The following is a 16056-nucleotide window of genomic DNA, read 5'->3' on the forward strand; positions in this document are numbered from 1 at the left end:
AGTTCCACCTGAGGGGGTGGGCCAGTGGGCCACAAGCCCTGGCTCCGCCTCCACCCCCCTAGTGGCGGTGGGCAGGCTTGTGGGGTCCACACGGCTCTGCCGCCCCCAACCTCAGGTCTATAAGTTCCCTTTCGTCCTAGAAAAAATAAAAAGAGAAGTTTTCGTCGCGTTTGCGATACGGAGGCGCCGCCACCACCTGTTCTTCATCTGGAGGGCAGATCTGGAATCCGTCTTGGGCTCCGGAGAGGGGAAATCGTCGCCATCGTCATCATCAACCTTCTTCCCTCTCCAATTCCATGAAGCTCTTCGTCGTTCGTGAGTAATCTATTCGTAGGCTCACTGGGCGGTGATGAGTAGGATGAGATCTATCATGTAATCGAGTTAGTTTTGATGGGGATTGATCCCTGGTATCCACTATGTTCTGAGATTGATGTTGCTACTACTTTGCCATGCTTAATGCTTGTCACTGGGGCCCGAGTGCCATGATTTCAGATCTGAAATTATTATGTTGTCACCAATATATGTGTGTTTCAGATCCGATCTTGCAAGTTGTAGTTACCTACTATGTGTTATGATCCGGCAACCCTGGAGTGACAATAACCGGAACCACTCCCGGTGATGACCATAGTTTGAGGAGTTCATGTGTTCACCAAGTGCTAATGCGTTGGTCCGGTTCTTTATTAAAAGGAGAACCTTAATATCACGTATTTTCCTTTTGGACCCCGCTGCCATGGGAGGGATGGACAATAGATGTCATGCAAGTTCTTTTCCCTAAGCACGTATGACGACACACGGAACGCATGCCTACATCACATTGACGAACGGGAGCTAGCCACATATCTCTCCGTTTTATAGATGTTGCATGATGAATATCATCCAAACACACGGAAGTTCTTTTCCCTACTGTTGCTACTACTGTCACTTGCTATTGTTGCTACTTGCTACCGCTATCACTACTTCTTTTCCTTGCCGCTGCTATTGCTTGTTACACTGTCGTTACTCGCTACTTTGTTGTTACTACTTTGCTTGCAAATACTAATCTTTCAGGTGTGGTTGAATCTGATAAATTCAGCTGCTAATACTTGAGAGTATTCTCTCACTTCCCGTCGTGCGAATCAAAAAATTTGGGTCGAATACTCTACCCTCGAAAACTGCTACGATCCCACGCGCTGGTGGGCGTTAACAACATTCTTCTAGTTTCGATTGCCGGAGAGTGCTAACAGCATTCTTCTGGTGCCGTTGCAAAGGGGAAGAACAGTTGACATCAAGCATTTTTCTGGCGCCGTTGCTGGGGAGGTATTGCTATATTCTCTCAGTCACTTGGGATTTATATCTGCTGATCACTATGAAGAATCTGAAGGATCCGAAGACCAAAGTCTTGCCCTCAACTACGACGGGAGGTAAGGAATTGCCATCTAGCTCTGCACCTGATTCACCTTCAGTTATGAGTAAGTTTGCGACATCACCTCCTGCTAGAAATCTTGATATGTCGCCTGTGCTTGATGATGCTTATGATGCTACTGCTAGAGATGCTATGCTTGATACTATGCCTGATGATACTATGCTTGATACTATGCCTGATGCTTTGCCTGATATTGCTAGAGATGCTATGCTGGATACTGCTAGAGATGCTATGCCTGATACTGCTTTGCCTGATGATGCTAGAGATGCTATTTTGCATGATGATGCTATGCTTGATACTGCTAGAGATACTACTTTGCCTGATGTTCCACTAGGAGTGTTCCTTGATGCTCATATTGCTAGAGTTACTGCCAATGCTCGTGATGCTTCTAATACTGCCGATACTATTGAGATAGAACCTGCTTTTGCTCCTGCTAGATCTAGCTCTCCTAGATATGAATTGCCTGATATACCTGAGGGTTACGTTATGGAGGGAGAGATGGTTGAGGATTTTCTTGCGTGTAAGGATGCCTATGACGCCGAGAAATTACTTCTCAAGTGGAAGGAAAAATCTCGGGAAGCTAAGATGAAATACGACCCGAAGTTTGCCACTTCACCTATCTTTATCACCAATAAGGATTACGAATTCTCTGTCGATCCTGAGATAATCTCTCTAGTCGAATCTGATCCTTTTCACAGTGATGAGTCTGAGATGGTCGTAACCCATCTTACCAAACTACACGATACAGCCACCCTTTTTACTAATGAGGAGAAGATCCGCCACTACTATATCCTTAAACTGTTTCCTTTCTCTCTAAAGGATGACACTAAAGCCTGGTTCACCTCTCTTGCTCCTGGATGTGTGCGTAGTCCTCAAGAGATGGTCTATTACTTCTGTGAGAAATATTTCCCTGCCCATAAGAAGCAAACTGCCTTGCAGGAAATATACAACTTTGCTCAACTCCAAGAAGAGAGTCTTCCACAAGCTTGGGGTGGCTTGTCCACCTACAAAATGCTTTGCCTGATCACCCTCTTAAGAAGAATGAGATACTTGAAATCCTCTATAACGGACTTACCAATGCCTCTAGAGACCACCTAGATAATTGTGTCGGTTGTGTTTTTAGGGAACAAACTGTAGAACAAGCTGAGACTCTACTGAATAACATCTTGATCAACGATAATGCTTGGACTATTCCCGAACCACCTCCTAAGCCAACTCCAAAGAAAAGAGGTATTCTATTCCTCAGTCCCGAAGATATGCAAGAAGCCAAGAAATCTATGCAAGAGAAAGGCATTAGATCTGAAGATGTCAAATATCTACCACCTATCGAAGAGATCCATGGTCTCGATAACCCGATACAAGTAGTAGAAGGGAATTCTCTGCGTAGGTTTGATGAGAGTGATATTCCTTTTGATAAACCTGCTAGCCTATGCTTTGATGAATTGGACAACTTTGTTGCCAAACAACAGAGTTTCAATGATTATGTTAGCAGACATTTGGAACAAAGTACTCGTATGCTTAGCCATTTAAGTGCTTGTGTAGACAGAAATGTCAATGATCTGAAGCTTCTGAGTAAACATGCCTCTATGATTACTACTCAGGTAGAACAAGTACTTAAAGCTCAGAATGACCTGCTCAATGAATTAAATGACAACTCTGTCAGATTCATTACTAGAGGAGGCAAAATTATTCAGGAACCTTTGTATCCTGAAGGTCATCCTAAGAGGATTGATCAAGATTCTCAAGGAATCAATGCTGATACACCTAGTCATCCTAAGGAGAAGAAGAAGGATGATAGAAAACTACATGCCAGTATACCAAATACTGTCACACCGGAAGAACCTAATGATATTTCTGCGTTTGATGCAGAAACACAATCTGGTGATGAACATGAACCTGGTGACAATATGGACAGTGATGTTCATAATAATGCTCAACCTAGCAATGATGAGGATGTGGAGATTGAACCTACGGTTAATCCTGATAACCCACAACCTAAGAAAAATGATAAGAATGACTTCACTGCTAGGAAGCATGGTAAAGAAAGGGAGCCATGGGTTCAGATACCTATGCCCTTTCCTCCTAAGCCATCCAAGAAAAAGGATGATGAGCATTTTGAGCGCTTTGTTGAGATGATAAGGCCCATCTTTCTGCAGATGCGGTTAACTGATATGCTCAAGATGTCTCCATATGCCAAGTACATGAAAGATATCGTGACTAATACACGGAAGATACCGGATCTTGAGATCTCCACCATGCTTGCCAACTACACTTTTAAAGGTGGAACTCCTAAGAAACTTGGTGATCCCGGAGTGCCCACTATACCTTGCTCTATTAAAGGAAACTACGTAAGAACTGCCTTATGTGACCTTGGAGCCGGTGTTAGTGTTATGCCGCTCTCTCTTTATCGTAGACTTGAATTGGATAAGTTGACACCCACTGAAATTTCTCTGCAACTGGCCGATAAATCAACTGCTTTCCCTATCGGCATTTGCGAGGATGTGTCTGTTGTGGTTGCTAATACCACTATCTTAACAGACTTTATTATCTTGGATATTCCCGAGGACGATGCCATGGTTATCATCCTCGGAAGACCATTTTTAAGCACTGCAGGGGCTGTTATAGATTGCAACAAAGGCAATGTCACTTTCCATGTCAACGGTAACGAGCACACAGTGCACTTTCCGAAGAAACGATATCCAGTACATTGCATCAATGCTATCGAAAAGTCTTCATCGATTCTTATTGGGAGCTTCGAATGCCCTATTCCTCATGTCAAGATGAAGTATGATTTGCTTGTTGGGGAGATACATATCCCCATTGAGGTGACTTAGTGGCTATTTGAAAATTCTCCGTTCTCTCTCGCGATTCGAGAAGGTTTTGTCATAAGGACTTGATCAACCCCATTGACAGATTTCTTTCGATGACCATGAAACGGATGAATCAAGGAGTCACATACCTTTGTTTTGAGCTTTCATTTTATGTTGCTTAGAAGAAAAATGATAGAATTAGTTTAGCTTTTCCTGTTTTCTGTTTTAGCGTCCCGGAGAAAAATACCTCGAAAATAAAAGTTCTCCGATGGTCCTAAAAATTTAGTATGATTTTTTCTGGATTTTTTGAAAATTTCTGGGCCTCAGAGCTGGCCTGGGGGCCAAACCAGTGGGCCACAAGCCCTGCTACCGCCACCTACCCCCTGGTGGCGGAGTGTAAGCTTGTGGGGCCCACAGGGACCCCCTCCACTCATTCCAGCTCCCAGCCTCTTCTTCCACCTCCAAAAAAATTTGTTTCACAGCTCAAACCCGTGTTCTTGCTCATTTGGCTGTGATTTTCGATCTCCTTGCTCAAAGCACCATTCTCCGAACCATTTTGGGGAAATTACTCCTTGGTAAGTGACTCCTTCATTGGTCCAATTAGTTTTTGCTCTAGTGCTTTATCCTTCGCGTATTCTTGCTACCTTGGTGACCCTGTTCTTGAGCTAGAAATGTTGATTTTAGCTGGTCCCAAGTAGTTTTAGCGCGTGATACGGTCTCTGGGCACTAGTAGGAGTAGTTGCTACAAGTTGGGTTAATCTTCATTCAGTTTTCTTTCGAAGTCTCTAAAAATTTCAGAATTTTTCAGAGCTATAAAAAGGAAAAGATGAGGAGGTTCTTGAGAGGCTCTTCAAGCCGTAACCCCAAGGAGGATGAGAAGAACCATCCCAAGTCCATAGTCCCTCGAGTCACAGAAGTTCGAGCGTGCGAGTGGCCAAGTGATGAACTTTTGCGCGTCGCCGGACTTTATGAAGACTTTTATTACTTGGTGGAGAACGCAGGTCTTACTGCGTTCGTTGAAGATAAGTGCTCACAATACCTCCTCCTCACCAATATTTTCATTCAAAGCTTCAACTTTTATCCGAGGAAGAATCCTCCCATGGTTGAGTTCATGATATACGATGTCCCCCAAGTGCATGACGTTGCAGGATTTTTGCAATATATGCAAATTACCTTATGTTGGGGATATCCGTGACCCTCGTCCACGGGACTTGGAGGATTTCATTGGTACTATTGCTGTTGGTGAGGAGAGAGGAGTGTCTCGCGCTAGAATTGCTAGCATACATTTTCCTGTGCTTCGGTACTTCTCATTATTTGTGGGAAAATGTTTGATTGGCCGTGGGGAGGCTGGATCACTTAGTTCTCCAGACCTTGCGGTTTTGCCCGAAGGCCTTTATAACGATAAGACTTATAGCTTGGGCGCTATAGTAGCTCAACGGTTGAACCTGAACCGTTCTAAAGGTGTTGTCTATGGAGGTATCTATGCTACCCGTCTTGCCAGACACTTTGAGATACCCATTAGACTGGGAGAGGAAGGAGAGATGCTTCCCCCAGAGAAATATCTGGATTATGACAGCATGGTTTGCCATTATTTTCTGGATAGAGATGCTAGTAGACGGATGATTGATAACCTGTTATTTAGTCAGGGTACTCGAGACACTATTACTTTGCCTGCTCCTTCTTTGTTCGATCTTCATGCAGGCAGGTACACTATTATGCCCTCGGACATCTACGCATATTGGGGCTAGGCCCAACCACAGGCGCCCGTGCCCGAGCCGCCAGTCGAGTACCAGACGCCAGTTTATCAGTGGGAGCCAGAGGAGCTCACACAGCAGTGGCATCCACAGTCTGCTACGGAGTATCCTGGAGCTGGTTATTTCCCACCTTGGGAGTAGACCAAGCTAGGCCAAAAGCCTAAGCTTGGGGGAGTACGTGTTCTCACCGACTTTACATTCATGCTTATGCTTTCGCTCTCTTAGCCGGTGTTTACACTTTGCCACTGTATTATCCATGCTAGTTTATTTTTGTTTTCTTGTTTTGTGTCCTTTTGAGAAAACCCAAAAAGATTTTTCTTTCTTCTTTTGCTTGTTGGGAGCTTTCCCGTGTAAATAGTTTTATTTTTCTTTGGGTCAAGGTAGAAGATATTGGTTACAATGTTTAGTGGTTCTTGCATGCTTACCTGTTTAGCTTTCAAAGAGCCATATCACTTTGTCTTCTCCTTTGTTTTTGCCTGCAGATTCATCTTAGTCCAATGCACGAGCACTCTTATTATCGTTCACATCGTTCGATCATGCAAATGAAAGGCAACAATGATGATATATGATGAAGTGACTGAGACTGAAAAGCTGGTACGAACTCTATCTATTTTGTTTTTGTAAATATGACTAGTTTGTCGACCCAGATTAAGCTTTGTTGTGAGAGAACCATGTTTGCAATGACAACTTAGAGGTCATAGTTTCTGATGCCATGCTTATTTAGCTAGGAGCTTATAATGGTCTGTCTTGAATGCCAAGATAGATTTTGAAATGACTATGATGTAGTATGATAGGATGGTATTCTCCTTTGAATGTTTCAAGTGGCTTGACTTGGCGCATATTCATGCATGTAGTTGAAACAAAATCAACATAGCCTCTATGATGTTCGTGTTCATGGTGATTTATATCATGTTCATGCTTGCATTCAATGTTAGTGAAACTCATTGCATCTTGATGACTGTTGTTGCTCTCGAGTTGGTCGCTTCCCAGTCTTTTGCTAGCCTTCACTTGTACTAAGCGGAATACTGCTTGTGCATCCACTTCCATAAACCCAAAAGTTTTTCCATGAGAGTCCACCATACCTACCTATTTGCGGTATTTACCTGTCGTTCCAAGTAAATTTGCATGTGCCATTCTCTAAACCTTCGAGAAATAATCTGTTTTGCATGCCCGAACCGCTCATGTAGTGACAGGGGGCTATTGGTATCTTCCATGCTAGGATTGTTATCCTCGACATGTGTTTATTCACTATCATTCACGAGAAAGGGTCCGGTAATTGGAATGCCCAGTTCCACGCTTAAATCAAAAACATAACTGTAAAACAAGACTCCCCTCGGATTGATGTTAGTATGGACGGTACCCGAGGATTCGGCTAGCCGTGGAGTGTGATTGATTGGTGGTGGGGGAGTTAAAACTTTACTTTTCTGTTTGGGAACCACCTATAGCATGACTAGCATGGAAGATATTGAGAACTCTTGGTCATTGCATTAACAATGAAAGCATGCCACCCAAAATTATTATCTCTGTTTTCAAATCTTGAGCTCTGGCACCTCTGCAAATCAATGCTTCCCTGTGCGAAGGGCCTGTCTATTCATTTTCTTGTCGAGTCATCCTCCTCTTTTATAAGCACCAATTAGAGAGCACCTATGTCATTCTTATACTTTGCTTTTGATTGATATTGAGTATGACTATGAATGGATCTTCGTTGCTATGAATTACAATGTTTAGTCAGCCCTTGATCTTTGAAAGTGCTCTGCATTTATGTTTTGCGGTCTCAGAAAGAGCTAGCGAGATACCACATATTCATATTGCTTCATACTTGTTTTGATTGAAGTGTTGGTATTTGAAACTCATTATTATTTGCTCGTTAGCTGATTATGCCATTGATATTAGTTTGTCGTGAGACCTTTGTGTCATTTGCTTATGTGGTTAACTTGTGATCTTGATAAAATTCTGGTTATGAGTTAGACATAGTTGGAACAACAAGATCAAACAGAGTTTGTCAAAGTTTTTCTTTCTCTCTCAGTTTATCAACTGAGTTGCTTCGATATACTGTCAAGAAGAAATACGATATACTTATTGTTGGGGACGTGCATATCCCCATTGAGGTAACCTAGTGATATTCGAAAACTCTCTGGTTCCATGCCATTCGAAAAATGTTTGTCAATAAGACATGATCAACCTTATTGATGGATTCTTTTTGACGAGCATGAGATAGATGAAGTTAGAAAGCACAACCTTCTGTACCCAACCTTTATTTTCTTTTCTTTAGTTTCAATTTAGTAAAAAGTTAACTTATTTCTCCGTTTCCCGTTTTATCCGTGCAATTTAAAAATGACCTAAAAATAAAAGTTCTCAGAACACCCTGAAAATTTAGTATGATTTTTTCTCGATTATTTAAGAATTTCTGGCACTAAGAATACATCAGAGGACTGCACCAGTGGGCCACAAGCCTGCAGGGCGCAGCCACCCCCTGGGCACGCCCCCTGGCTTGTGGGTCCCAGGTGGGGCCCCTTCACTTATTCCAGTACCCGTCCACTCCTTCCTCCAGAAACAATCCCACCATTTCTCAAACCCGTGTCTTAGCTCATCTTGCTGCCATTTTCGATCTCCTTGCTCAAAGCTCCATTTGCAAAACTATTTTAGGGGATTGTTCATTGGTATGTGACTCCTCCAATGGTCCAATTAGTTTTTGTTCTAGTGCTTTATATATTGCAAAATCTTGCTATTGTGGTGACCTTGTTCGTGAGCTTGAATGTCAAATTTGTAGGGTCCCAAGTAGTTTTGATGCATGATATAACTTCTAGGCACTTGTGGGAGTAGTTTTTATAAGCTTTGATTGAGTTTTGTTCATTTTTATGTGGAGTCACTAAAAATTTCAGATTTAGTTTTCAGAGAAAGAAAAATGTTTAGGAAAATATACCAAGGTGGTTCCTCGAGCAAGAAGACCCCAAGACTCGCGATACGCGAGCCACACCTTGAACACCCAAGGGAAGCTCAAGTGCGGCCTTGTGATTGGTCATCAGAATCATTCATGGTCGAGATGGATTCAAGGAAGAATTTTGCGTGTACATACGAAATGTTGGCCTTGAAGATTTTGTTTCAGACCGATGCAAGCAATATTATGAACTCACCGATTCCTTCGTGCGAAGGTTTGAATTTTCATCCACGCGTAATACGCGGCGTCCATGATTGCTTGTGCATCTCAGATTGCGGACTGATGGGGAACTACCTGTGGTCGTGCATACGGAACTATCTCAGATTGCATGCCGACTCTTTATCCGACTATTATGAGGTGCTTAGTGAAGCCGGTACGTGCTATGAGAGAAATTGTCTTGTTTTACTACCACAGTCTTGAGCATCTTGATGGCGTTCCTGGCCTCAATGTTTGTCGAGTTGTTTCCCATGATCGGGATTGCAGCAAGATTCTGAGTCGCCGCGAGCATATTATCAACAGGGTTGGAGTAATGACCTGGTGGAGTACGGAAACGTTGAGGCAATTGCTGAACCAGGCCGGGGACTCTTGATAAATCGGCATGTTTGCAATTGGAGGTACTACTCGTGTCAACTGGGGTGTGACACGGCACTCTTCAGGCGTGCCGACTCGTGTTCCTCGAACACTCGTACCAAGCGGTGTCTCGAATAGTCTGGCTCACACAATGGTTGGGGTAGATGACTCCGATGCCTTCTCGTGTGAACCATGGAGTCTCCATTTTCCAAAACCCTAAGTGATTTGCCTCCTTCCGCAAGTGCTTAGAATCTCTTTGTATGCGTGCGGGCCTGCATCTCCGCTATTCGAGTGTTCTCCGCATTGATCTCTTCCTAGACTGTGGCTATCTCGGCACCACCCTCCATCGCATTCTCCTCGGTTATGGCGGATGCCACAAGGGTACTTAATGTGGTCTACAATTCCAAAAGGGTTTGAGTCGGCAGCTTGCTTGAGCCGGCTCTTCCCAAAGTCGGGGTCTCACCCTTAGTCCTGGGACCGATGGCAGTGGAACTCTAAACAAGTGTCGTTCCAGGTGCGTTATTCCCTGCCATCAAGACAGTTACACGGTGTGGTGGCTCGAGAACCTCTGGGTCAGTATCTTCATCGGTATAGCCCCCGAGTTAATCGTCAAACGACGGAAGGATCGACCCGATTTCACCGACCGATGACTCATCACCAGAATAGGAAAGAGTATCGCTACCCGACTTGTAATTTCAAGATAGATCAACTCCTGGAGTAAACCCAATAAAACGTGGTTCCGGGTAGCTTGCATCGTGTCGGGTTGAAAGCATCGAGTCGGCTCGTCGATGTTGGTGAAGATGTGCGACTCTGGATCACATATGGCAGTTTTGATGATAGCAGTCTCCCGAGCGGCTTGTGCCCGGACGGGTTGGAAGCGTCGAGCAGGCTCGAAATTGTCGGTCAAAATATACAGCCCGAGCTTGAATTCTTTGATCTTACCGATGAAGACGTGGATCTTGTCGAAGGGGGGCCCGGTACCCTAACTCTACTGAGCCGGACTTGGAGCCCCAACATTGTGGGGACTACGCACGATGGTGTTGAGTTCTTGGAGGGAGCTCTCCCAGGGATCAAGGGATACGCGATCGGACGGATGACGAAGGGTTGCAGCGCCAAGCTCTACATCGACGATTCTGGTTGGGGTTCCAAGGCCGGCTCAATCGAGTATAGTTATCGGGTCCCCTTCGGGAAGATCCATGTCTTCATTGCCAAGATCGGCGAATCCAAGCTCTGGCCAAACATCTTCACCGACAACTCACTTGAGGCTCTTAACCTTGTGATCGTCAGTTCGAGCCCCACGGTGGCACCAATTATCGTGGTTTTGTCACGACAGATATCCTCATGAAAGGACTAAGTCTAGGAGCCATCACAACTTGGTGGTTGCTTTGATGGGGTTGATCAGGAATGAAAGACACGAGTTTACCCAGGTTCGGTGCCTCTGATGGAGGTAGAAGCCTACGTCGTGCTTGTATGTTATTGATGATGCTGATATAGGTTACAAGGGTGCGGAATCGCTAACCTAGCTCTTGAGAGTTTCTTTCTTATCTATTACGTCCCCGGGGTCCCCTTTATATAATAGGTCAAACCCCTAGGGTTACAAGGAGTCCGGGACGTACTTGCCAACCCATGCTTTAGTCTGTCCTATACACATTTACTTGCTCAAGGCCTTTCCATGAGCCATCCCATGACCTATACGATGAGTCGGCCCTAGAGACGGGTCGTCTTCCTCCACTTCGTGTCTTTCCCAAAGAATTTCCTTCTATAGCTCCGGTCAAGGTATGGCGGCGTACAACCTTTATCGGGTCATTCCTGATGTGTGATTATTCCCACGGGGAATATCCCCAACATAGTGCACACCCAACATTTTGTGCACCCCCTCAAAAAAGTATGCTTGCAGCTGAGGATAATTGGTGCTCATTTCATAGGCTTGGATTGTCTTGTGTGACAAAAATGTGAGAATGATACTTCATGATTAGAGGGGGAATTTCAACTCTTTACGACTCCACCTTCACAATAATTCCCAAAAAAATGTTGATAACACTTCCAGTTACTCTATGCCAAGTATGAATAGCTTATGGAGAGAGAATACCATCCTCACCTCCCTATGTGTCGTGCCATAGTATTTCAATATCGGGCAATCAATGCAATTCTTATTTTGCATGAACTATTGGTACCCGAGGAAATACTTCAATCAATATATCATAGATCTTGAAATGGTCGCCCATACACCACTCGAAGATTGGGCCACATTTTCAACGTAGAAAAGGCTAAAATCGGGCACGTTCAAGCTAATCATTGGTTTTGGGAGAGGCATATATGTTTATGATGACTGCAATCCAAATTTCCATGTGGTGTACCTCCATATCGCTTCTCCCTTTCTTGTTCTCTTCCACTATGCTTGCAATCTTTCTCCCTCCAAAGGAATCAAAGAATCTATATGTAACCTGCAAAATGCACACATACTGTAGTGTCCTTACATCAAACTAAAATAGCTAACACGTTTCTTCTATTCCAATGTGCATCAAATTACAAAGTACCTGATGTCTTGTTAATTTAAGTTATCATGCAACCCGTGATGCACTAATCGAATCAACTAATACAAAGAGATCACCATCCGCACCTAGGAATATTTTAACACACACACACACACACACAAACATTCACACACATCTTTTATGTCTGTGTATGTGTCATATGGTGCATTTTTCATAGAAAAATGAACATGAAGACAATAGTTTTAATAGGACTGATACAACATCTTATAATAGCTTTATTAGATTCATCTTCAGAAAATCCCATTATCTACTAATGGATTGATCTTCTTGTCCATCTCTCACATCTCCCGTACAAAATCATGCACAAAAGTATAAAAAAACTAAGATTAGGGAACACTTGCTATGTATTTCTGGTTTCTTAATGCAACTAAGTTACTAGGATTTCAGCTTTTTACGTCGAGTCCTTGAGAATAGCTCGCAAGTAGATATTCCTAATACTACGAGTTTTTAGGTATAGATGGATTCTACAGAAAAATGCTAGCCCAACCGCACCTCCCTATGTGTCGTGCCATAATATTTTTATGCCAATCACCTTTTCGAAATCTTGCTATTCTTGATGAACTATCAGTACACAAGGGGATACTTCAATCACTATATGAACAAGTGGTAAGGAACGATATCAATTTGGAATGAGTTGCCATCCCCTTGTGTGGTGCTTTGAGAAATCTAGTACATATTCAATCTCTTGAGGCTCCAATGGTGTGACTTTGTAATTTCATTCCAGACAATATTATCATTTTTTTACTAATAGATGACACATTTTGAACACTTCGAGGCGATGGATTGCCCATGCCAGAAAGAGCACACCTAAACTGTTCTATCTGCTTTGCACCTGTCACACTTTTTCACAGACAGTTGAGTTGCGTTCTCGAATCCAGGAAGGCCATTGCTTCTTTTAATGAAGGAATACCTCAAATATGGCCTTTGGAGGCATTGGAAGAAAAGGAGGTCTATTCTTAGTTGGCAAATTATGGATGTAACCTCTTTTCCTTGCTACACACAAATGGTTAGAACCCACAAACTTAGGTTTAATGTCATACAGAGATCTTGAAATGGTAGACCATACACGTCTAGGAGCTTGGGCCACATTTTCACACAACAAAAGAGGTGGTACATTTTCTTAAGGTTCCTTTTCCATAGAAAAATAAACTTTAAGGCAAAAACTTTAGAAGGACTGATACCACATCTTGTAGTACACATATTAGCTTCAACTTCAAAGGCCCATTATCTACTAATGAGTTAATCTTCTCATCCTTCTCTGACATCTCTTGTACAAAATCCTGCACAAAAGTATAACAAAAACTAAGATTGGAGAATACTTGCTATATACTACTGACATCTTAATGCCAACTAAGTGAGTGGCATTTCACCTCTTTATGGCAAGGTCTTGAGAATAACTCCCAAGTAAATGTTGATAACACTTCTAGTTCCTCGATGCCAAGTATGAATGGCTTCTTCACACAAAATACCGGATGAGACTCACCTCCCTATGTGTCATGCTAAATTATTTGGATGCCAATCATATTTCAACATATTGATATTCCTGTGGCATGAACAATCAGTATCCAAGTGCATACTTCAGTCAATGTATAAACAAGTGGTAAGCAATGGTATCAACTTGGAATGTCTTGTCATCCCCTTTTCTGGTCCTTTAGGAAACCTAGTAGTTATTCCATTTCTTGATGCTCCACTAGAGCAACTTTGTTCTTTCCAACCTAGACAAGATTCTCCTTTTTGCACTTATTGATGACATGTTTATGAACACTTCAAGGCGGTTGATTGCATGTGCTGGAAAGATCATACCCGAACAGATTATGTGAGCTTTTCACTTGCCACATTTGTTCCAAAGTAGTTGAGTTGCATTCTCGAGTCCCGGGAAGACCGATACTTTCTTGTAACACTAGGTGAGTATAGATCTCTAGTAACACGTCGATGTGCTACTACATCTTAGGTACTGTTATAGGTGTTCTTTTAGGCTCAGGGCCGGCCCATAGGCAGGGGAAACGGGGCAGCCGCCCTGGGCCCCTAGGAGGGAGGGGCCCCGTCCCAGGTAGTATTACATATATATATATATTAGTATATTTTTTATTTAGATCCAGAAAAATGGGAGGAAGAAAAAAGGCACAAACCCACAACATAGCTAGCTTTTCCGGACCCAAAGAATCGGTCTGCTATAGCACTCCATCGATCACCTACGGTCATCTCGCCTCCTCAGCTCCTAAAAAAATCTTGCCTCCTCTGCTCCACCCCCAAATTCTCCAATCCTGGAGAATAGCGTCGTCGCTCCCGTTCACTTCCAAATTCGAGATGGTGCTCCCATGCATCCATTAGTGGAGATCGATGGTGATATTCCCTTCCCCAATCACCTCTCATAGCATCCTCAGTGTTCCCCATCAATAGACGTTTGAGGCATCACCACATCAGAGATGGTACGTCTCCCTCCTTAGCATAATCAAGTACTCTTTTCATTCGCTGTTAAACAACCCGCCTCTCCGCTTCTGATTGGTCCACCTGACATCTTCAATTCTTCTCTTCCTAGTTCCTACTCTTTTGTTGGTCTGTTCTTCGAACCTTCATTGGATCCGGGGAAACTACATCGACAATTCGACATCAAGCCATATGCCCATACCCAAATGCTTTTGTTCCACGTATTAACAATTTTTCTGCAATTATTTGGTGACATGTGTTCTAAAAAAATGTTTATTTGTGAGAAAAGAAAGTGAAAAAAACATAAATGGTTCAAGTCGTTATCAGTTTTGACAATGTTTTCATACTTAGAAGAGCAAGATGATAGTCTGTTTGTGCAACTTAAAAGAACGCTCTTTTGTAGAACTATATTATTTCCATACTATTATGATGTAGTTTTCTCGATCATCAATCTACGCTATGTACATAATTGCTTTCGAAATATAATATATTCTTAATTTTTATTCATATACAAGGACCCCATTTGTCGTCTCGCCCCAGGGCCCCGAATATGTATGGACCGGCCCTGTTTAGGCTATATTAGTAGGTGGTATCTATTGTAGCACATAAGAACTATTCCTATATGTATTAAACGGTGTTACAATTGTATTGTTCTAACCAAGACATATGTTTTACCGATGACCCTCATAACACACTTTCATAACTATAGGCACACATGTTGTAACATGCTTTTCCTGGTGTGGCAACATGGTTAGTAACACATTTTAATGAAAATTACAACACAAATAATAATGATTAGCAGTACCTACACTAGCCCTTTATAAGGCATTTTGATAATCCATCAACAACTCTTGTTTATTGTAGCAACAAAACAGTAACATAATTTTTGATATACTGAAACATCTCTAGTGCTGGTTGGAAGGAAACCTACTCATGTTCACTGGAACGCGCCCCTCAAATTTTTCTTGAATAAATATATCATATTCGCATCTTGATTCCCCATGAGCAAAATCATCCGAATTAACTCAACCACTGAAACTCTCAATAAAAAAAATACAAACAGAATTACAATTAAGTATATCCCAAATTTAATTTAACAAAACCGAAGTAGTTAAATATTAACATACACCTGCTGAAGGCCAAACACTTGTTAATCCACAGGTGAAAGCATCGCCAATTGTCCTACAGTTTTCTCTTTCCCATACCAAGAGCTCGCATTCCTCAATAGGTCTTCTAACACAAAATCACATCTCATATATGTGTTACATTTTTGTAACACTCTCTCAACCGACATAAGTAACGTGTTACAACATTGTAACACACTCGACGCATGTGGAATATGCGTTACAACTTCTTGACACTTCTCGTAGAATGTCTTACAGCTTAGTTGTAGACACAAATGTTGTGTTACCATTCTTTAACTCGGTAACACATTTTTTCTTGTGTTACTGGGATGTGTTACCAAAGCTAATTCCCATAGTAATGTAATGAGGGAGTGTCTGGGACTTTGGATGTAGAGGAAGAAGAGGTGCCCTGTTCTCAGTTGGCAAATTATGGATATAGCCTCATTTCCTTGTTGTTGCACACAAATGCTTAGAAC

The sequence above is a fragment of the Hordeum vulgare genome, chromosome 3H (assembly GCF_904849725.1).
Source record: "Hordeum vulgare subsp. vulgare chromosome 3H, MorexV3_pseudomolecules_assembly, whole genome shotgun sequence".
Taxonomy (NCBI): domain Eukaryota; kingdom Viridiplantae; phylum Streptophyta; class Magnoliopsida; order Poales; family Poaceae; genus Hordeum; species Hordeum vulgare.